Here is a 24,679-nt window from a genome sequence, read left to right as displayed (position 1 = left end):
CTCAGTCTCTCTGTTGCCCTCCCCCTCCAATTATCCTATTGGCAAAGCACGAGGAAAGAAGGAAAAATTCTCCAAAATGGGATCCTGGATTACCTGCAGCCCCAGTGTCAGGAAAGTCTTCCAGTTGCTCTGATGTGATGCACTCACAGGGGAGACACTGTGTCAGAAACACTCTGCCTCACAGAGGGGACAGTTCAATGGCACTCAGAAACTAAAACTCAGAAGAGGAAGGGGATTCCCTCCCACGCATCTCTTCTCACCCTGTCACCCAAACCCTTTCCAGAATGAATACAGCTTTGGAGTGCAGATTGATGCAAACAAGTGGTTGAGCTCCTCTGCAGTCTGTGTATTGCCCTTGATCACCTCCCTTTCACCTTAACTGTCTAGTATTTAGTGTCCCCACAACCAGTCTGTAACTGGGAAGAGAGAGATTAATCAAGTGTTTATTAACCCAAGCAGGAAATTAATTTGAAAATGGTGCAGGTGCATCTCTTGGCAGCCTGCAAAGCTGTATGAGAAGCCTGATCATCACCTCTGCATGAATGAAGCCAGTAGGAGGGGTCCCCACCGCAATGGAAAAGGGATCTGTAGTTTCTGGCTGCCTTGCCACAACGCTCCAAGTCAGCAGCAGGAAGGTTGTGTTTTACATTCATTTTTATACATGAATTCATCAATAAATTGGGGAGCACATTACCACCTTCGATTTATTGTTATCGTAAATTTTGTGGCTGCAGAATGGAACAAAACACAACAGTTAGGGACTTCATCTTAGGAAAAGTGATGCTGTGCAGCCTCCCTCAGCACTCCCTTATGGCAAAGCACAAAAGCTGAAGGGAGCAGGGGACAGAAAGAAATATGGAAGAAGGGGAAGTACTTGGTCCTGTTTGCATGCTGTTCACTGCCCCATTAAATCTAAAAACCTTTCCAGCTTTGATTTATTGCCATTTTATGTACCCAAGTTTTCCCCTGACTTCTAGCAGTAAAGTCTTTGAGGTTTCTGGTTGCACAGTTCAACAGGAGCCAGGCAATTCAGGCTTTTATTAGCCAGTACTCAATCAGCATGTGTTAGGAGAATTTTCAGCTGGATATGTCACAACTACCTGTCTGATTTACCCTGCAAGCAGATGTTCCATCTTTCACAAGACAAACAGCTGCATGAGCATTCTGAGAGTTGGAGACCACTAATCAGACCCCAGCTGGCTTGGGCTGTATCATTTTCACCCATTTACCTTTCTGTCAGACAGCATGGCCCAAATCTCCAGGACTAGTGCCTTGCACACAGTTGAAAGACACAAATTCTCAGCACTAACAAGTTTAAATTGCCAGCTTTTCCCCCAGAGCATTATCTGGATTTGGCCTTTTGTGTCCCAGCTTGGTAAAGCACAGGTGAGACAGTACATGGTGGAGAGGGCTGGATCTCAGAGAGGTGGAAACAACCTGTGTCTCCTAGAGCACAGGAAGAGGTGGGCCCAGGGATGTGGGACAAGGAACTCCCATTGCTGCTACTTTCATTTTATCAGGGAGAAAAGGGCTGCCCAGGGGCCAAGCTCTGAAGAGCCAGCTCAGGTTTTACTCTTTACTTACTTACACTGTCTTCAAACTGGAAATCTAAGTAGGTATGTGGGGGGGTCAGCTCTCCTCATGTCTCTCTCTCTCTCTACTTTTGTATAAGCAAATTTATATCAGATTAGGTTTAAAATAAGACTGGCATATGGTTGTCATGGGGGTTACAGCTCACACAGGATGGTGGGCTGTTAAAGGAGTGAAATAGCACTCAGCCTTTCACTGGAGGACTTCCAATTTCTATAAACACCAGGCAACCAGACCTTCTGACTCCAGTGAGCTGCTTTGGAGGGGGAGAAAAGCACCTCTACAACCATCAGGGCAAGTCAGGATCAGAAGTGAGAGGAAGACACAGCTGAGATAATTTTTAGCCTGGTGCTCCGACAAGTCTTTCCTCTTTGGGACTGAGATGTTGGGAGACTCCCAGTTTTCCATTAGGCACATCACCCAGGGCTAAGAGAAGACACATGGTATAAAACCTGTATCCTCACAGGAACTTTTGAACTCTTTAGGTTAGTGTTCACCTACTTGAGAAGAACTAGAATAACCCCTTCCTTCAGAGAAAAAGAACCAAATTCAGCAATTTTATGAAGAAGGAAAAGCACTGATGAAGAGAATGAAATGCTGAACAGTTACAAGGGCGCTGCTATGCCAAAGAGACCCCTACCTGATGTGAAATTGTGTTCTTCATGTTCCCAGTGAAGCCCAGAGCTCAGCAAAGAGGCCAGCCAGCCCCCAACCTCCTGCCAATCCTCCAGTGAGGCCTCAGCTCTGCATTTCCAGAGCAGACAGATCTGACACCCAGTTGTATTTGGGATGACACCGAGTGCTTGCAGAGATCAGCAGATCCTACCAGAACACTGCAGGGAAAGCTGACTGACCATCAGCACACAGCCTCATCTCCTGCAGACTCAGGGTCCCCTGCCTGGCCATGGCATGACAGGCCTAGAGGACTGAGGTCAATGTTCTGCAGTCTGGCAGTGGCTCAGGATGTCAGCTTGTAAATTTTCCATGGCCTCTCAGCACCTCCACCAGCAACACTTCACTGGCCTGTTCTGCATTAACCTCTCGACCTAGAAGGGACTTTTGTCTTTACTGCTACCCTGCCTCCCATCAAAATTCATTTCCCATTATTCCACTGCACTACATGGTGTCAGTAGTTCAGATCTCTCCAGGAGACATCACTGGAATTGCAGATATTATTAAACCACTGATGGGTCAACTGCAACGCTGCACAGGGTTTCAGTGGCGCAGCAAATGAGTCAGAAATGTTGTGCTGCTATTTTGGGTACACTGCAAAGCTCCAAGCAAGTCCACACGGGATGGAGGTTGAGATTCTGTCCCTTGGATAAGGACGTTGCCACTACCCAACCTGAGGTGCTGCCAGGTTCCTTCACTGCAGGGAACTTCCTCTGTCAAAGCCCATTTACAGCAGCAAAGCACAGTGAAACATCACTTCAGCTCATCTCCAGCCTGCACAATCTCATCTTGTGGTCTGGACTAGCTTCATGTTTCCATGTGGAGCTCTGGAACCTGAGAAATCCTCTACCAGAGACTTCTTGTACAGAAAAATATTGGCGTGATCATACACACCAGTAGTTCGATGGATGTAATTTCCTTTGGTAAACTGAACCCTTGGTTTTACAAAGAATCATAGAATGGTGGAGGTGGGAAGGGACCTCTGCAGGTGATCCTTTGGCTTCCCCTCACGGAGCCAGCTGCCAAGTCCAGTGGCTTTTGAACATCTCCAAGGAAGGAGACTCCACAACCACCCAGGCAGCACTTTGTCAGCGCCACAGTAAAAAAAGTATTTCCTGATGTTCAGATAGACCCTCCCATGGTGCTGTCACTGGGCACCACTGAAGAGAGCCTGGCTCTGTCCTCTCTGTGTCCTCGCTTCTGATATTCACACACCTTGATGAGATTCCCCCTGAGCTCCCAGATGTCTCAGACTCCTCATAGGAGAGAAGCTCCAGTTCCTTAATCACAATTCTGGTCCTTCTCTGGACTCTCTCCAGTACCTCTCTTGTACTGGGGAGACCAAAGAATAGACACAGGACCCCTGAAACGACCCACAACTCAGGATCAGTCCCATTTGACTACCAAGCAGGGCCAAATGAACAACTGACCCCTAAGACACCACCATCACCCCCCACTGCAAACTATTCCTAAATCTTCTCATCCCTTCATCTCTTAGAGACAATGTTACATCCTGTGGCTCACAGGCTTTGCAGAACAATTTGGAATGTGAGTCAGAAGATTAGAAAATTCTCTTGCCCCCTTTCTGCAGCTTCAAGAGAAATGAAGTTTCTGAGGCAGATTCAGGCATCTTTGTGCTTTGCATTTACCAGTTTATTAGAGTCACTTTAATTTTGCTGGCTGAGACCTTGGCTTTGTTGTGGGTACCAATTCTTGCACAGATGCTTTTTTTTTAAATAAAAGGGCACCCAAGACGTTGGCAAGTCTATAATTCTGTCATCTGACATTTAAATCAAAATCAATCTTTCTCTTTGCTCGTTAAACAAAGATAAACAGAAAAGTTCTAAGGTTCTCCAAGTCTCTAACCTAGGTGGGAGGAAGAAAAATCATGACTGTCCTTGCTTTCAGGAGCATCAGCCAACATTTCCCCCTCCAGTCCTGGCAAGGTTCCCTCTACCCGAGGAGGCAGAGGTATGGCTTTAATACTGCACCCACCCAAGGCCCTGCCCAGAGCCACAGCAAGGCTGAACATATGGACTGGATGCTGTTTGCACCTTAGCACACATGAGGATTAACCTCACCGAGGTCACAGAGGGCCTGAGCTCCAGCAATCATCTCCATGCAGTTACTTGATGGGATACCTAAAGCACCAGGAGGAATTAAGGCACAACAGGACACTGAGTCTCCTGTGGGAGAGGCAAACCCTTCCCAGAGCTGTTTCAGCATAAGAAGGGGTGAAGCATACACAAACTTCAGTCACAGATATCAGTCTGTTCATTTTTGCACTGGATTTGGTTCAAGTTTTGGTGTGGATGAAGCTACATCTGGTTTAGATTCCTCTCATTTTGTTACATCAGCGAAATGCAAAAAAATTAAAACCTAGGACGGTGCAATGAAATCCCAGAGGATCAAAATCAGTATTGTGGAAATGCAGGGCACCAGGAATATTTCTCTACCTGCTCTGGGATGCTCTGACCCCCAGGGGAGCACTGACTCTGACCCTCATTCATGGAGAAAGTTTCCTAGACTTCAAGATAGACTAGAATCCACAAAAGTGTGAAACAGATTATAGAGAGTAGTGTAGGTGTGTCACTTAGTGAGAAATTTAGGTTTTGGGATTTTCAGTATGTTGTGCATGGAAGCAAGATGGAGGGCACAGGGTGTCATCCTGGGTTTCTTCTTCATGCTGCTTCTTCCTTCTTCTCCATGGGGTTGGATGGCATTTTGTAATTGGGCAGAAATTCTGCATTGCAGCTCTGTGGGATCAGTTATTGGGTTAAAAGGGAAAATAATCCAGGTGTCAGTTCTTAATTGGATAGTTTAGTCTTAAAAGACCTTGTAACAAGAGATTGTTGGCCATTGGTGCCTTCTAATGAAAAGCTGCCCAACTCACAGTAGTGAGACTGTTTTACTGAGAAGAAACAATAAACACCTGAGTCTGAATACGAATCACTGTCTCAAGTACCTTCAATCCAGACCCAGAAAACCCAACAACTGGTACCCCCACACAGTACAGCTGCTATGATAGCTGTTTTCACTTTTTCCTGTCCAGAACATTGGTAAAATGCAATTAAAACAAATCAGCTCTGTGATTTATACCAGGAGAGAACCAGGTTACCGTGCACTGACTTGGAAAGAATTCTCCCTTGATTGCCCAAAAGATGGGAATCTGCTCACAAATATTGCACTAATCAACACCCATCAGATTTATTAGTGTCTCTGAAGGGTCTCTCAGTTTGCCTCACCATGCATTTCACATTTCCCTTTTTTCTGGAATCCGAAAGCCTCCAAGAATATTACCTGTCACTCACCTCACATCTATTTCCCCATAATTCATGGCTTGTTCTGTCCTTTCCTGTAACCCCAGGCAGTTCAAGGTTGAATTCTGTAATAACTCCTCTCTAGTTTAAACACGTTTGACACCTTTGTGTTGGGTCCCAGGTTGGTTACATCTGAATAAAAATGTGCTCAGGCACATTACAAACAGGAAGGATTTGTGAAAAGGAAGTCTAGAACAATGACTTTTGGGGTATGTTAATTAACTGATCTGATAGCTGGGCATCCCTCTGAATTCTTGTGAAATTCATGAAAATAATTGTGTTATTGCAGAAATATCTTCTCAGCGAGCACCTCTCTATTTTAAGTAACAAAACGTGACATTTACATATTCTCAAAACTTTGAGAGCCACCAATATCCTGTGGTTCTACCCCTTACCCAGACATCTGATCCTCTTGGGGTTTTAAGAGATTTTCAGTATTTCTTTTTTTCATGTGAAAAACATTACAGATCCTAAATGAAAACACTGTTTCACAGAACAACCCAAATTCTCCTGTCCAAAAAGCACAGACAAACCCAAGGCAGCAGATGACAGTCTGCATAAATATTTCCTTCCATGGAAGCACTTTTTGACATAATCTTAAAGATATTGTGGGGTTTCTGAGTCTCAGGACTAAATCTGTCTATCTCCAGAGGATCCCACAGTGTGACTCCTGGCTGCTGAGGATGTTTTTGCCAGACCTACCAACAGAAACACAGGGCTGAAGGTATTTTTTAAAAGTCATTTTAAGAGGTGTTTACTGAGCAGAAATCCAGGGGAATTGACTCCAAGCAACTGGCACAAGATTTGTGCCTCTGGATCTCCAAGTGTAATCCTTCCAGAGATGGACTAACCAGGTGCCTCTGGCAGTAAGGAGGCTGACAAAATGGCCTGAGACCCATAATGGGCTGAAACTTGAGTATTTATTTATCCAAGAGTAAAATCCAGGAAGAAAAAATGTAGGGCCTTACTACAGATCTCCACAGTCTGCTCCAGAATTAATACATGTGTCATACTTACATTATTAAAGAAAACAGATAAACTATTCTCCCCTGGTCTGTCTCCTCTCACATATGCTATTTCTTCTTACACGATTACAGGGAATAATCTTATTATGACATTTTGACTGAGAGCCTGCAAATCTCACAATCTCTAGTTACAGCGTGTCAGCAATTAAAAAATGGCATTCAGTTACTCTGAATATCTTTTACACATGTTGAACAGAGAATAAAATAATTTATTTGGTTGTAGGAAGGAACTCCATGAGGGGAAAACGTCCCTTTTTCAGCACCACCTCTGCTCTGGACTGTCTCAGAGCCGGTCCTGGGTTGGTGTGGCAGCACTCAGGGGAGACAAGGATCAGGAGAATTTCTTTATGGCAGACCTTGTTCTCCATCAGCAAAAGATTTAATTCAGCTTCAAGCCTTCCCTTGGAGCTCAATTAAATCTTCACAGCCTGAGGCAGATGAACTGCTCCATTTGCCCACGACTGTAGCTGTGACAACATCCTTAAAATCTTTACAGCAACTGTTCTTGAATGAACAGACCATGTTCCTCAGATTACCAGGGGGGATCAGCTGTGGCCCTAATCCCTCTTTTGTACCAGCAGCCAGGGGGCTGAGACTGCAGAAGCCCCATCACAGGGGTCACCCCACAGCGGCTGGAAAAGGCTGGTACAGAGAAACCCAACTGTGCAGGTTCCCCTGGTCAGGAGCCAAACTGGAGCTCTTCCAAAGAGCACTGTGCAGAAAGTGGGGCAAGATGGGAGTAAGGAGGAAAATTTGGGGGGAAAGGGCAACAGACCAACCTTTCTACTCTTACCCCAAATGACAGAGGTGGTTGGGGCTGCTGAGTACAGCTAAAGTCCTAAATACAGGCAAAACTCCAAATCCCAAACCCCTGCCCTGTCTTCAAAGGACAATTAATCCCACCTTCAAGCTGGAACAACCTCTGCCCATGCCTGACACGGCTCACAGCCATGCAGCCAGAGGAACAGGAGCTGGAGACATGATGGCAAAGGCACTTAAATGGAATAAATATCATTAATATGCAAAGGAAATGGTTGGCAGGCTCCGAACAGGAGAGGCGTTCTCGCGTGGTAATTGGGCTTGGCTGCAGCTCACAGCATCACACCCAGCCTGCCTGGCTAACAGAGGCTTTGCTGGTGCAGATATAATGCCTTCACTGTGCTACACATAACAATACCCCAGGCTCATCATCCAATGGCTGATAAACCCAGCTAAGCAGGACCTTGGAGGGAATTGTTCTGAACATCAGCTGATTTTGCCACTGGCCAATTCATGCAAATGCAAAATTATTGTGCACAGTTATTGTACAGGCAACAGCATTTCTTCACTTGAGTTAACAACTAGCATTTCTGGAGGTATTTCTTCACTCCCGCCATTAACAATCCTCAGCAAGGATTCAGGAAGGCAGGCAGTGGGTACTGTCACAACTAAAGAAGGAAACAGACAGTAGTTTTAAACCAGTTGTCTGGAATGACCCAACAAAACAAAGGAAAGAAGGAGCTAAACTAAAAGGATTTCCATTCCAAATCTACCCATTGAACCAGACTGTCAGGTCAGAGTCTGACCTTTCAGAGAGGTTTGCCCGTCCCTCAAAATGTTTATAGAGAGAAAGATAAAGGCAGAACAACACCAGTGTGGCTACTCTGGCAGTTCTGATTTCTCACATGGCTTCCAGGAGAAACCTCTTCCTATCAGACTCTGAGAACAAGTTTTAATTTTGCTGCAAGTGCAGGAGGCTCTTTTTGTAGGGAGGGACAGATTTAATGGAGCACAGAGCTGCTCTGGCTGCCCCCCATCTCCTTTCCAAGTCCTGCAGTCCTGTAGAGAGAACTCCATGGGATGCAGCTGTAAGGCCTGAGAGGCCTCCTGAGCTCGGCAGGTAGTGCCAAAAATAAAGATGATAAGGTAACAATGCATTAGTCACCCATTTGTGTAAGAAGTCATTATTATTGTAAATATAAACTGGGGAGCTGGGGAGCTGCTCTGCAGAAAGAGATTTGGGCTGGTGGCAAATGGAATGTGAGTCAGCAGTGAGTGCTGGCAGCCTAAGGGTTCTTCATGGGCAGGGTGGTCAGTCATGGAACAGCTTCCCAGGGAAGTGGTCATGGCACCAACTTGTCAGAGTTCAAGGAGCATCTGGACAATGACCTTTCCTCATAGGGTTCTGTTTTTGATAGTCCTGAGAGGAGCAAGGAGTTGGAATCAATGGCCTTTATGAGTCCTTTCATAATTGAGAGTCTTGAGTTTATTCTAAGGTTCTGTGTCAGTTCAGGTCCTTCTAGGACTACTGATCCCATGTGTGGGACTGGTTCCTACTGAGAACTTGGGGTGGGAGTTAGAACATGACTCACTGATACTCCTAATTGAAAATGCAAACTGCAAGATTGGTTTCAATTTCAAACATATCATAATTTTCACCTAACATTGTAGTAGCACCCTTACTAGAAGGAAAAAAAAAAAAAAGAAAAATATCAAACCTCTTTGTTTGTCTTTGCTAGGATTCACTATTTAATTTCCTCTTCCCACCAAACATCATTCTGCTGAAGATACTAAAAATGGTCTCTTATGATTATGATAAAGTAGTGGCACTTCTGAATAGTCAAATCAAAGGAGAGAAAGAAGAGAAATGAATCTGTTGATGAAAAACTGAATGATTCAGACAAGGGAATTGATTATTTAAGTCAATTCCATCAGAATGTGAATGTCACTGTTGTTCTTCAATTTTGCTTTCTTTTATTGAAACCTTATTGTCTGTAAAGCAAAGTAAAAAAAAAAATCATTATCTTAACAAAATATCAATAGAGACTTAATTCTGCATCATTCCTGTGGAATTCTTTGGTCATTTTGAACACATTTTTTGCTACATACTTAAAAGAAGTACTTCAACATATATTTTCTTATGATTCTTATACTAAAATCTCCTTGAATTAGAAGCAGTGTATCTATCTAAAATATGTATTTTTCACAGTGTTTTATGCTTTTTACAGTCTTTGAGATGAAAAGTATTAAAGCATCATTTTCTTACTCTGTTTTATTAAACATCTTTTAACCAGAATAAAATATGATTTGTACCTACACATTCAATGGGGTACAGGAGTTGGGGCTTTTTTTCATAGTCATTACACAGGTCAGGTTTAACTAGATACTGGCTAAAAACCAGCACTTCTTGAAGGTAATATATTATCATGAATGAGATGCATGCATACTGAAAAGGTTTTACTTGGTATCATTGTCCTTTTAATCTAACACAGCATTGCTGATTATGATATTTGGATGTCATCACCACAACCTATTTATTTTTTGATGGCACATCACTTCCTGAAAGTCTGTTAATTTTTTATCATTTACCAAAAATTTAGAAAATATACTTTAAAGAAGAAAAAGCAAGGCACTCCAACTCCATCCCCACTGAGCTCCATGGTTACAGAGAAGGAGGTGGGTAAGAAATGCCAGACCAGCCAATTTCAGATCAGTTCTGCTCCAGTAGATATTTTCCTGCAACAGATGTCAAAGCCTCTCTGATGTCCACCAGAATTATTCTGCTGTCCAGTAGCTGCAGTGACCCCAGGGCACAGCCTTCAGGGGGCTGAACTGACATCAAAAGTAGCGGCTGAAGAACATGCTGCAGCACTCAAAATTCCTACATAACTCCCACTGATTGGAAAAACATAATGTGCCTACTCTTTCCTCTCAATGCTGATGGAGAACCTCCTGAGAGAATCTTGGAAATTTGCCTTGGGTGGCACACACAGCATGGAGCTCCACCAGAAAATATCTGCTTGCCACATGGAACATGCAAGTGTCCTGAGTACATTTTCACTGACAGGGTTGCCCATCACAGCTCGAACTCAGACTCCCCAGATGGTCTCACACTGTCTCCAACTCTGCCTTAAATTTAGATTAAATAAATTTACTATCAAGTGAAGAAACTCCTCACTGGACAAGAAGAAACCACCTCAAATGCTACTCCCTGCCCATTAAAAGCATTTAAGTGACTTTAATCCCATTGGGTGAGAGATTTCAAGCCTCTGCTCAAGCAAGACAAGTACAGTCAGACTGCATAAAATGGAGAGGGAAATACCAGAAAATAAACCTTGGTAAGTACACAGTCCATTGTAAAAATCTAGCCCAGGTGCCAAAAACAAATCCAATAGAGAATCCATCAGTCTGTGCATGTCCCAGCTGAATACATAACACATTAAAAAGGAGGAAAGACTGTGTCTACGGCAAAGCAAATAGAAGCTGAGAAAGGAAAATGCCACCATTCTGAAATGGGAGCTCTTTACAAATAAATTGACACCCCCACAGCTCCCCAGCTACACTTTGCTGTCTGTTCACTGAAGTACCAGGGCTTGGCCAAGGCTGACAACACAGAGATTTCTGACTTCTCCTTCATCTCAGCAAGGCCAGTGACACCACCTAAATGTCATTCTAATGCTAACCAAACACAGTAACACAGGCTGGGGAGATGGTTCTGGCAATGGATTAGCTCCTCCTCCTGTAATCCTTCACATGAAATGTGTAATTTGAAGACCCCCTACAAAACACCCCTTTAGTGGCTGTATCATCCCTCTCCTCCACAGCACCCACTGGGTTGCCCAAAAACGCCCCAAGGCTGACCCCACAGTCCCCACACTGCAGTGTAACTGATGTTGCTATTCTCTGCAGCTCATTTTTCTTGATCAAAATAACCCACCCTTTTGGGGAAGAAGGGAAGAGGAGTGGGATGGTAGGAGGAATTGATCCAAAATTCCCCAGCAAAACCAGAAGAAAAACACAGGCTTAATCAATCACATCCCTCAAACCTGCAGAAATCCTAACAACCCAGCCAGAAATAAGCGTTACCTAGAAACATGAGAATGCACTCCCAAGAAGTGGGAGTTTGGTTTGGCCAGGAATCCAGAGTTAATGGGAACATCCAACAGGAGGATGCACAAAAGGACTAAGCACAAGTGTCCCTCCTGCCTTCTATTCCCTGCCTCCAGTGATGGCTTGTACTGAACCAGGCAGCCTCAATGACAAGTGTCTCTGCACTCTCAGCCACTGGCAAATCTCTTTTAACCAGAAGCTTCTCCTAAAAAAGCCAACACCAAAAATAAAGCAGATAAAATTGTTTAAGATACAGTTTGAGGCGTTTTGTTTCCTTTCTGTTTTTTTTGTGGTTTTGTTTGGTTGGGGTTTTTTCCTCTTATCCCAGAGCCCACAACAGGTGTAACAAGTGGTTGACCAGAGAGCACCTGGCACTGCAGGTTTTTTTTTTTACATTGCAGATGGCAATGGACACCTTATTCTGCAAACAAACCCCAAAAAAATCTACCAAAAAATCCTACAAAGCACCCACAGAGAGGGGAAACGAAGGAGGGGGCGCATTTGTGCTGAAGATCAGAGAATCTTTACTTACCTGGGGCTTTACTGGGGAGAGAAAGAGAGGGACAAGAGGTGGAAGAAACCCAGCAAAGAGGCTTTGGGAGGCTGCCGGAGCGGGCAGGGAGCGGGATGCCGGCGAGCCTCTGGGGGGAGCTCGGGAACCGCGCTTCCCCCCCACGGGGCCGTGTCTGCCGGGAAACTGGGAAAGGAGGGGAACCTTCTGCCCCTTTCCCTCCCGCTCGATAAAAAAAAAGCGTCCTCTTCCCCTGGAAATTCAGTTCGCAAACGCAGGTATCTGCTTGACAGCGTTTTATCAGCTTGCTTGAAAGAAATAGAAAAAGGAGGGCTAAGCAAACCCCTACAATGTTGCTCTCAACAACAGGGTCTCTTTTGGGTCGTGCCAGCTGTGCCTGTGATTGAGATCAGGCACACGAGGACTAAGGCACCCCACGGCACCCCCCAAGCATTGCCATGAGTACCAGCAGTGATACTGAAGTCGGTGGCACGCTGTCCATCAGCTCCTGTGCCATCTCTCAGAGCCTCAGGAATTTCCAACGGCTTCTGAATTAATCCAACTCAAAATCTTCTTCCCTCATCACTCGGCACCCATCCCATCTAATTCCATCACTGAGGACTAGAGGAGTGTGTTCATTTGCCTCGGTGACACAAAGTTCCTTGAACACCTCTTGCTCAGAAAAGTCTACAGGGAATACGCATTAAGCATCCTCTCAGAGAAGGGGGGAGGTAAATCTGTGACCCTCCTGTCCCCAAAATCCTTGCCAGTCTATGGGATTTAACTCTGATGGTCTTTGATGTTAATTAAGCTGAGTTTGGGAAAAGCCATGCTTCCCAAAAGCAGAGGAAAACAGGAGGTTATAGGCCAGTATGCTCCTCCTCCACTTCAGCCTCAGCTACAGATCTGGCTTTTGCTTCTAGAAGCCCTCCATTCACTGTGGCACTTTCTGATGTAATTGCACCACTCTTGCACTCACACTCTCATCAGGAAAGGCAAAATTAAAAACTTAAATCACTGATGAAATATAACCAGCATGAATGTCCTGGTGAAAAAATGAGAGGCGAAATGCTCACTTGTGATTGTTTTTCCAGAGTACTCCCTGGCCCAGAAAGGCAGGATAACAAATTGAATGAGATAAGGAACTCCAAAGAAAGGCATGAGGAATTATTTCAATGTTGGAAAGAACTGGCTAACAAGGGGAGATTAAATCAGCCAATTACACATATTCTTGGACTAAATATAACCTATGCTGAGGACTTTACAGCAGCCTCTAAATATTGGAAAGATGCAAACGCTTTACTAGAGACAGCAAAACTACCAAGAACTGATGAAATTCATGAAATACAAAAGGCCAACTAAAAATTAGGAGCTGCCTCCCAGCCCTGGGTTTATCAGAGTGGAACAGTCTGTCGAGGAAAGCGATCTTTCCCAGCAAAAGCAAAGATTTAATTTAGTGAAAACGTCCCTGAGAAGAGTCTGACATCTGCGAGGATTCAGCCGGAATCAGCGCAGGAACCTTCAGACTCCAGCTCCACACTCACTGCTTAGCAGAGCATGTTTGCAAATTGTAATGCTGCTGTTACAACTGATACTGTGCAGTTTTCAGCAGCTCTACACTAAGGGAGGGAAAAACATCGCTCCAGCTACAAAAGGAAGCATCAGTGACAGATCCCTCGCTGAAGGCTTTTCACTCCTTTCTTCTAATATTCATCCAGATGGATTCACAGTCCCTTTCTCTTGCTCCTATGATCCTCTGTAAGGAAAAGGGCTGGAGACAGTCATTAGGGTCTGGAAACTATCATGGCTGGTTAGGAGGCAGCTTTTAGAAGAGGATCTGGGGTGCTGGTGGACAGCAAGTTCAAGAGGAGCCAGCAGTGTCCCCTTGAAGCAACTAGGGTCGACCACACCAGTTGCATTAGTGAGAGCATAAGGGGCAGGTCAGGAGAAGGGAGAGCTGTGTACCCAGAGGTGCAAAACAGGAGGCAATGGTGACAAATAGCAGACAGAGAAACTCAAGTTTAAGGATCAAAATCTTTGCAACAAACACTTGACAGGGGCAGAGAAGCTGTGCCATCTCAGCTGGGTAAAAATCTGCCTTGGAGATGATTAAAATACAACCAGATAAGGCTCCAACCTAACTCAGGACTTGGGCTAATTGGAGGTGAGGCTTGGACTGATGCCCAAGAGAGGGACCTTCCATCTTAAGCCATTCTGTGGTTCTACACAAGGAGCTTACTCAAACCAAAACAGAGCAAAATCAGGAGCAAGTGCACTCAGAAGCAAAAATGGATTTAGAACTGCATCAGAAGCAACCTTAAGAAACCATTCTCCTTCCCCTCCCCATGAGACTGTTAAAGACCCCACTATCCATCCAAAATCTCAGAGGCACAAATGGAAATCTAATGCCACCTTTGCATGCTCACCTTTTAGAATCACTCTCTGAGCTGCTGCCTTCAGGACACAGCACTTCCCAGCCTAAAGATTCTGTAGCACACAAGTGGGAATTCCATACAACCCTCCAAAAAGAAGAATAATACCTACAGACATACAAACAGGAGCTTGACTTCTTCTTCACCACAAAATAGGCCCAGATGCACCAGCATCAACGACCCACCACAGTGATCTTTAAATATGAGTGCAGGAACCAGGAAAAAGCCAGCAAGCCAACAATTACCAATGTGTCAAAGTAAAAAACAGTCCCTTTCTCAAGGTGGCATGTTCCCAAATTCATTCTCCTGATTTTGTTCAGAGGGACAGGTTTTTCCTATCCTTAGCAGAGTAAGGTCACTGTGGGAGGGGGGGAGGATGAACTGGGATCTAAGCTGGCTCATGTATCAGCAATAAAAATGCTTCCCATGTGCTGATTGCAGGATACTACTGGAGGCAAGAGTTGTGAGGGAGAAAGCACTGCTTTATTTCCAGAACCCAGCTAAGTTTATGTGGTTGGCAGTAGGGAAAAATAGCATCACCCCTGTTGGCTTGAAAACGGAGCAAACCCAGCCTCTAGAAGTCATTGAGGGGGAATAAACTCGGAATCCCAAGATGCCTTTTATAGAAGCACTTTATCATGGATAAACACACTTTGGAATGAGGCACTTTTCCCACTCCACCTTCTTTGAGTCAATGTTATGTTTCTACCAGGAATAAGGAGCTTCTCTCAGCTTTTTTTTTTTTGTTTTGTTTTGTTTTGGTCAGTTAGAGAAGAACCAGCTTTTGTTGAGTGCCCTCATCCCTACCTCACCAGGGACATTTCTGGAGTCCTTATGGCTTGAAAGCCAACTAAGAGTCAATGACTCCATAGCATAACCTGGTCCCAACCCATCAGAGAGACGAACTGTCAGGCTCGTTCAAGTTGGCTGAGTCACAACATCATTGCTTTCATCTTCGTGATGAGTATCAGGGATAGAAGAAAAAGCACTACAGTTACATTATTCCTGCTCACAGAATATTGGAAATTGTATCAAATTACTTCACACTGGCTGAAACAGAGTACTTGGCTCCCTGAAGTTTTTTGTAATGAAGTTCCTACTTCAATAGCTGTGGGCATGTTCTTGGGGAGTCCTCATCTGCTCACCAGGTCCCACCTGCCAGCTGCCTCCCCCCGTGTTCAGGATCCCTGCCACTGATCCATAGCTTTTAAAACAATTTCTTAGGCTCCTTTCAGGGTTGCCCTCGCTCACAAGAGGCCATAAAAGGTAACTTCCTCAAGCAGATGTAATAATGAGACATATTCAGATTACCTTCTGGGGCTGCCCAGCAGTAACAACTCTTCCAGGAGCAGTCATTGTCCTGCCTACACACATCTAAAGCAAATTTGTGAGGACAGACCTGTTTCCATTCCTTGAGCTGTACAAGGCTTTCACTCTTTTCTCTTTCTCTCTGCCTGCTTAGATTTTACCAAAGAATGCAGAACTCAGGGTGCACTTCTGGATTCCTGTTGCATTTTCAGGCACATATTAAGGAGCCTTCACTCATTTTGGGAACAAAATTGACTGCACTGGGTTTGTACTTAATTTTAGCTCTACGAAGAGTTGCTGCTTCTGCTGGGAGACACACAGAACACACAGCTGGATTCCCTTCTAGCAACAAGGACAGATATTGAATATGCAGTAATTTCACAGTATTTTTTTAGCTGAACTCTCAATTCAGTCCTTGCCCCCCTGCTTATGTACACACCACTTTTGTCATAGAGCCTTCAGACCAGGATGAAAAGTCAGCCTGAAAAGCACCATCCTTAGACTGAATTCCATTCACAAAGGACTTGATCCCACCATCAAGCTTCCAAAAACACTACTTCCTTCCCTATCCCTTAAACTTGTTCCCCACTTTGCATCTTACTGAGCCATTAGCAGACTGATAACATGAATCTCACCCAAGTCCATCTTCACTGCCAGCCTGGTCCATCCCCTCCTGTTCTCTTTGGAGCAATGACAGGTACAAAGAAGGACCATGCCAGAAGAAAGAGACTGACATGAAAACCAAGAGAAGCAAACACCATCACAACTGTGAACTGTTAGGCAGCCACATTCTGCCACAGTCCTATTAAAGCACTGCTTTAATAGGAAAATAGGTCTTCATTACTCAGGAATAAAGAGTCACAGGGCAGGAAAAGCATTCTCTTATGCTAGGATTAAATACTCTCAGTTGTCTGTGAAACCTGAAGCCCAAGTTTTTCTGGGAATATTATGAAAGTCTGAGGCTAGTGGCCAATTTTAGGAGCTATTGAATAGTTCAAGCAAGCATTAAGTGGCACTTATTTATAGCCACCACTGTTCACCTGTTATGTGCTGTATTAACCCTTCAGCACAGAGCCTAGGTAGAAATTCTATGAAATTCATGCAACATAGGCTAAGCATCAAAAAGGGAAATTGGGATGGTGGAGGGTTTGGAGGGTTAGAAGGGGAGCAGTTGGCTTGAGATATAATTTAAAGAAGAAAAAAAAATGCAAGGGGAATAAGTCTGCTAGTGGGTGCTACAGCAAGAAAAATCAGCCTGCAGACCACAAGGCTATGTTTTTTTCCAAGATTGGATCAGACCACTCTATCTCCTACTCTATAAACTAAAGATTCTTTCCTTCATGCTTTGTTAAGTAGGATGATTTTTATGCTGTTTTATTCCTGAACCACAAGCCAGCATAAAGAATAACTGATAATAAGCTATCTTTTTGATTATTCTGTTGTATGAGCTGGAGATGCTATGAAATAAATGCCATTTATAACCTGTTTGTGGCCACATGAGACACCAGGCATTTCTCTGATGCAAGAGAGCTTCCACCATGCCCTCATGCAGAAGACCACCATTAATACCTAGCACATAATGGGGCATTTCTGGATCTACCTGATACCAATCAGCTGCACTGTTCCAGACCAGCTGTTTCCTCACAGCTCACAGCACTCTGTAGTGTAAGCACTAACACAGCAGAGCAATAACTTGAGATGATAATTTAGGTTGCTGCTCTTTCTTAAGTGTCTGGATTTTTACAGGCTGTCTACCTTAATTCTCTCTTTCCCATTAAAACCTCTTTGGGGAGAATGAGCATGAATTTGTAAAGGAAAAAAAAATCCAGGAATTTGGAGAACAGTAACAGGTGCATACAGAAATTGAAATAACACATTAGTTCACTGGATTTGAGTTGGGCTTCTAAATCCCCAGCCAAGCATCTATATATTATGTGCTCCAAAAATGCAGCAAGAGACAAGGAAAGGATTCATTCTGAGGGCAGACTGCACATGCAGGGGAAGGAGGAGGCACAAATAACTATATCACTTGTAGGAAACCAAGACACAGTCAAATTAAGGCTAGAAGCAGAATGGTCCTGGGGCACCAGATACAGAAATTTTCATACTTTTGGTCAAGTTTACAGAGTAAAACTCAAAACCTTTTCTCAGGCGCTTGAAGGATGGGGTTGCCATGACTGTCACAGTATTTTATTCAAATTAAAAAATCAAGAATCAGTTCAGGAAACAAAAACCATCAAAGGCTTCCTCCTCATCTGATCACCATTCTACAGCATCCCTGCTCCCTCCCTTCTCCTCTCTCTTGCAGCATCTTTGCTGATAGAATGGCTCATTTTTAACAGCAAACAAAGTGCTCATTCCCCACCTTCTCCTGCTCCAAGTAACCTCTATTTATGATCCTGAGGATGCCTAATGTGTGTTAAGTGTTGAGTTGAAAAAGGAGTATTGGCTGGGCTCTGCCCACATGCCAAACTGCAGCTGTTGTGACTGGAAGAGCTCAAAAATTCACAAAAATTCAAAGAAAAAGAAATGAAACAGCAGAGGTAGCAGAAGAGTGTAGGTAAGCTTACCTGAGCAGCAAAGAGAGCCAGCCCCAACCTACAACTCAAACCAGCAACAGCAAGGACATGTTGATTTGTCTTTATGGCAGATGGGAGACAGAAAAGGGAACTTGTTAGGTCACCCTCATTTTCCTGGGGTATTATGCCCCATTTCTAGACCCAGGCTCCCAGAGGGCTGTGCCACCTGTTCCAGACCTACTCAACCCCCAAGGCTGAATGAATATTGAATTTGACTGTGCTGTTCCACCCACAGCATCTCCAAGTCCAGGAGAAGAGCAAGCACACACCTTGCCCATGTTCTCGATGAGTCCTGTACCTAATGTGTTACCTAAAAAGTCTCTTTTCCCTTTTCCCTTCACATTTCCATTGCAGCTGGCCATGTGCCACAGCAGGGAAAAGCAGCACAGGCAGCAGCACAGAGCCTGTGACAAATCACTGCAGAAGCAAAGCAGCCCTGAGATGCCAGTCAGCTCTGCCATCTCCAGACAAAAGCAACAAGGAAGACAAGCACTGAGATATTTCTATGCCCCTTTTGAGTTTGCCCTGGGCACTGCAGACTTTTCATGGGCTCACAGAGATTGTTCTCTCCCTCACCAGCAACAGGACTCATCTTTCCAAGCTAGTCAGCCTGGTGTGCCTTTTGCAACAATCACACTACTAAAGCAATTAACATTTCCTCTTTAAGTTTTTGAGTCAAGGTAAAAGCACTCAGCCTGAAGAGCGTGGCTGCCATCAGAAAGGGCTGTTGTGCTTTTCAAGGGGCAGAGAGGATCCTTCAAACAGATGAATACACACAGGCATAGCAAAAGCTTTGTAAGTAACTCACACCATGAGGTTTGGAAGGCAGCACATAAACAAGACCAGATTGAGAATCCTGGCAATGCACATCCTAAAAACAGGTGAAGGGGGCCAGCAGCAAGCCATGGATTTTCCACCCAGGAGCTGAAAAGGAAATTGTAAAGTCCAGGCAGTACAAATTAACCATCTATTTTTGAGCTGCTAAATTTGTTGCAAACCCTGAAGGTTTTTGCCTGTAACAAAACAGAGCTAGGTATAGAAAAGGTGAAGAAGCACTGTGCTACAACACCCCAGATGAATTCCAGGGTCCAGAGCAGCCCCAGGAGAGGTGTGTGTCAGCACATCCAGGACAGCAGCCATGCCATGGCCCTGTCAGGAGACACTGCTGTGCCTTCTAGCTGGCCTCTTTTCAGCACGATGAAAAGATGATGCCACATGCCAGGCAAAACCAGTCATGTGGATGGCTAAAAGTGTCTAACACATGGGGATCACGTGGAGTGAGATGCAAAAGAGCAGCTACACTGGGGAGAATCAAGAGCACAGCCAACCCTGCCATCCACGTGCAGGGCTGACTGCCCCAGCCCAGAAGCACACAATGGAACATGAGGAGCTCTCCATCTCTGCAGAAGGTGCTAAGGCAGGTGGGATCGTATGAGGAATAGATAAAGAGCCCTTGGCACGAGCCCTGGAGGGGGGCTGGGTGGGAGGGTGACTTTGAGCAATGTGAAAACCTGTCTGCCAGAAGTTGGACTGAGATCCACCAACTCATTCCACACAGCTCCCCAAACAGACACACTTCCTTTTCTTAGAAGCACAGATGCCTATATATATATTTAAATCACTGCTCTAGTCAGGGGTTGTACTAGCTGTAAATTTTGAAACTGGGGGGAGGGGAAAGGCACTGAAGATTCCAGTATGTAATTTTCTTTTTTTTTTTTTTTTTCCTCTTATTAGATTATACCCTTGTTTAAGAACTAACTGTTCTTTTACTTGGTGTCCTTCTGGCAACCATCTCTACCTAGCAAGACGTGGGTGTGTGCACTCCCCCAAGTTCGCCTGTACTTGCATAGCAAGTTCAGATGAAATACAGCACAGAAATTGTACTCCTGCAGTCCAGGAGCAGGAGTATTTAGAGCAATTAATCACTAAAATGAAGAAAAGCCAATGACTGGCACTGTAGAGGAAGAGAAAAAAAAAAGTTAACTTGGAGCACTACTGAAACGTGCTCAAAATACACAATCCAGGGAGGAAGCAGCACGTCTGCCTCAGCACTGCACTGATGGCAGCTGAACATCACAGGCACTTTGGAGCTGTGTGCTCACCATCAAAATTCCTCTCCGGGGCGGTGCGGCCACCAGAGCGGATTTGGCCGGTTCCTTCCTCCCCAAGGTAATTCAGCTCTCCCTGGTCACACAAGAAATAGTGACAATATTTAGTGCTCCCTGAGCGTGGTTTGACCTAGAGAATAGCTCCAGGAAGGTTTGCATGGCCCTGCCCCAGGCTGAAGACAGAAGCATCAGCATGTCTGCCACACATTGCAGCGGCAGCTTCCCTCCTTAGAGGTCTGTTTCCAAACACCCAGAGCTGGAAGGTGGCCACAGATTCAGCTGATGTCATTAAGAAACCTCTGAGGTTGGAAAATTAGGATTGCAGATTATTGATCAATGGCTTTAATGGCACAGGTCTAGCATTTCTATATTATCTAATCCTGCTGAGGCATAACTGTTTCCAAAGCCAAATACCTCTACATGTCAGAACAGCACAAAGAGTTTTATGACTCTCTCGTCAGAGTTTTAACCCCAAAGACTGCTAAAGTGTTGTTAATCATTAAGAGGAACTCTGCTGCTAATGAGGCTGATGCTAAAACCACTGCAGAGAGCACACAAAACCTGTAGGTTAAGGCAAAACACTGCTGGGATGCTTTGATCCTGCCTGTATTGGAACTTTGTGAGCTGTGTGAACCTCTTATGTTGTATGAGACCATTATACAGATAGCTGTGCAGCGCAAATAGCCTGGGGACTTATGGTAGTGCTTATCTCTGGAGGCTTAAAAAATAAAATACATAGCTTCAGACTCTTTCAGAAAGGACAGTGCATCCTGCATCCAGATCCCTACAATCGTACATGGCATGAAAAGAAAGAAAACCCTTAGCCAAGTCCAATTACCACCACCAGGGAAGGTCAGTCAAGTTGTGACTGTTCTAAACTGCACTTGTATAAGCTGGGATGTTCTATACCTGCAGGCTACTCAGTTCAGTGGGGACATCTTGGAAAAAGCTTTAAAGCAAACCAAGGCCAAGACTTCAATTCTGAGCAGCACAAAACCTCAAGAGCTTTCCCCTTTCCTCTCTACTAACTTTTCTTTTTCCCACATCTCCAAGCTTTTCATGACCACACAACGTTGTCCCATCTTTCCCAGTTCTCTTTTCTCATCACCCACTTTCCCATCTGCAATGCCATTTGTGCCAGCTGTGACTACAATTTTTTGCTTCCTTCAAAACACGTCTCCTGGCATTTTTCCTCACAGCATCTTGGATGCAAAACGTGTCCCTGAACTAACCCACAAGCCCAGTATCTTTCTTGGGATAAATTCTTCACCTGATCAGTGATAGCGGCATCTAAGAGCAATTAGCAGAATCTGTTACTGTTTTCCTCTCCCTTCGTCCTACTACTTGTTACACTCATTTGTGACCTGCCTCAAAGCAACAGAAATTTCTCTAAAGCATAGACTTATTCCTGCGTTTTACAGGTATTCATCAAGTGAAAATCAACGTGAGTTGGTACCTTATGAGTCAGCAAGCAAAAAGAACAGTTTTAATGAACAAGAGACAGTAGCTTTCATTAATACTCCACATGCTGACTTACTTCCTCAGGTGTAACAAGAGAGAAAAATCTTTCCAGGGATGTTTGTGTGACAGATAGCTGAAGAAGTGGATTACCAAAGGATTTGGAGTTACCAGGCACCTGTACTCCTTTTTTATAAACTGTCCTGAAAGGCGTATTTTTCTCCTGTTCTTCAATGACTTCACACTCAAACCAACCTGTGTTCCAAACCCATATTTGGCAGGTATGAGGTTCCTTGGCTTGGAAAGCAGCCTCCTAAGTGCAAGAGCTACTTTTGAAAATGGAGCTTTAGTTCTGTGGTCTTCTAGACACTTTTTTGAAATTACTCTGAATTTCGTGCTGGTAGGGAGCCCAGTGCAGCAGGGCTTGAATCCAAGGACAGGACCAATCATCCTGACTGGCTCTCAGTTTCAATGAGTGGCAAATCAGAAGAAAACTGACATCAAATCCAATTGCACATATAGCTGTGCTATTGCCACTGCCAAGTGGTGAGGCACATGAATCAGCACATAGAAGTTCACCTTCTTCCAGGTGGGTCTTACAGTCTGTGCTGAATGTGAGCCCCACAAGCAGCAACCCACTTCAGAGGGCTACACCTGGCAGAGGGATGGCTGCAGCAGGTTGTGATTTTGGAGTGCAGATGCACTCTGGCACCTGGAAGGCTTCAGAAGAGAGCACACAGACACAAAGGATGAGGCTGCAGGTAAGGTGGGCGACTCCACTGAGTTCCCCATGTCTGTGGCCCCGAAACATTTTGAAGGAACCATCAGTGATGCCAGATTTGGTGTCACTGTCTCACCTTGCCCAACCCATGCTAAACTCCAGCCCATTGCACCACTGCTCCCCCATCATTTCCTGAAACTACCGTGGTCTCACAGCTCAGATGAAACGAGGGGTGGGTGAGAAAGAGGTGGCACTACACACAGAGCAGGGTGACAGCACTGCCCTGACACACCCTGCCATCACTGCTGTCACGGTCACGGCCACCAGCCCAACCCCAACAGCTGGCCCCTGACTCCAATTCCTGTTGCACTGAGACCAAAGGAGAAGCAGCAGCCAAAACTGCACCACCTCCATCTCCTGAGTGCTGCCAGCTCTCTGCCAGGCCCTTGTGCCCAGCACAGCCCCCATACACGGGGAGGCCTGAGCCTTGTGACTGCACTCAGCTCCAGTCCTCCCAAATCCAGGCCAAGTCCCTCGTACACTAGCCATGACTACCTCCTCAGCCCCAAACTTAGGAAACAAATTTTTCCAAATGAATGTTTTGCAGTCTCAGTGAAGTGGCATCTTCTTACAAAAATACTTCATCCCCAGACCTCCATCCAGCTCTGAAAAGCAGCTGTGAAAAGCAGCTACTGATTTCACATACTGTTGTCCAGCTGGATGTACAGAGCAGGTTGATCTGGGTACATGATTTTTCCCCTTCCTAGGACACATGTTTCAGATTGGTAAGTGGACTCAGTCATCAGTCATTCTCCCTGGCCCCTGCTTTGTTTTTTTAGTTATTTTAATCCTCTGCTTCGGTACAACAAAGGAAGAGAGTGGAAATTTTCCACTACCCCCATGTCTGGTCCTGAGCTTGAAGTCTTCACAGTGACATGAAGATTGGAGGATGCTCTGCAGCTGAACAGAGATCTCTGTTCAAGCAAAGGTTGGTCCTTCATTAGATCAGCCCACGGGTGAAATGAAAGTGTGGTGACATTAGTGAGCACCCTACTAGAAGCAAAGAAAAGACTGCAGACCCACAGATGAGTCACAAAATCTGTCTGTTCCAGTGCTCTAATTACATTGCTCATCCAAGAAAAGCCTCTTTTGGAGCCATTAGGTCAGAATCTGTTCTCCCCTAGCTGTAAATCCCTCATAACTCGGTGAAGTCAATCGATTTGTATTGGTGTAAGCAAAATCAAGCACAGTGCACTTGCACAGCCTTTGATCTTTCTGTCTCTCTCTCTGAACACAAGCTCATAGAATGCCATTAAAGAGACAAGAAGCCCAGGCCCCTGGGTCTCGTGCATGCTGCAGGCACTCTGAGCAGTGAGATCAACATCAAGGGGAGGTGGAATAGAAGGCAGAGGAGGGACAAGAACCCTCAGTATCACCCTTCAGGATGAAAGGCTGTGAACCTCACAGAGGGCCTATGGACACTTGTTAAAGAGTTGGAGCACATCACATTAAAAGAAAATAAATTATCTATCTATCTATCTATCTATCATCTATCTATCTATCTATCTATCTATCTATCTATCTATCTATCTATCTATCTATCTTTTAAGTAATATTATCTTTCTAGTGGAAAAGCAAACACAGGGAGGCACAGCTCCTGTGGGTCTCCAGCACACTCAGCACAGCTTTGCTGATCCACGGCACTAAAACTCCAGAAGACCAAAGACCACCAAAACCAAACATTTCTCTTTCAGGAAATCACCTGAGTGTAGGATTCCAAGCAATGGTCCATTTTGTCCTAATAGTTGTTTCCAGCTTCTTCCTCTTCTTCAAAGTCTCTACCCATGTCCTGTGCAGGAAATCTTGCCAGCCCCTCCTTGCCAAAGAGCTCTGCACTGTGAATGGAAGCAAAAGTCCCCATCCAAAGACACTTAATACACTTAATATTGAGGGATGTTCCCTCAATATTAAGTGTACTAGACAGGCAACCAAAGAATGACACTGGGTCACAAGAGCATTTCCTCCTGTTAAATCTCACACAGCTTCTACTGAGATGTGCTCTTCTGGTTAGGAAGAGCATCAACCA

The 24,679-nt window shown here is 44.8% G+C and overlaps 1 protein-coding gene across 1 annotated transcript in view; it reads right to left on the bottom strand.

The window, feature by feature from the left end:
* The window catches only part of KCNK9 (potassium two pore domain channel subfamily K member 9), a gene marked incomplete at both ends in the record, with an annotated part of 87,876 nt that overhangs the window by 47,190 nt on the left and 16,007 nt on the right, over positions 1-24,679 (bottom strand). The gene's annotated exons all lie outside the window — the stretch shown is intronic.

This window comes from Fringilla coelebs, assembly GCF_963513975.1.
Source record: "Fringilla coelebs genome assembly, chromosome: 1".
Taxonomy (NCBI): domain Eukaryota; kingdom Metazoa; phylum Chordata; class Aves; order Passeriformes; family Fringillidae; genus Fringilla; species Fringilla coelebs.
Note: the sequence above shows the minus strand (reverse complement) of the source record. Positions and strands in the feature narration are given on the sequence as shown.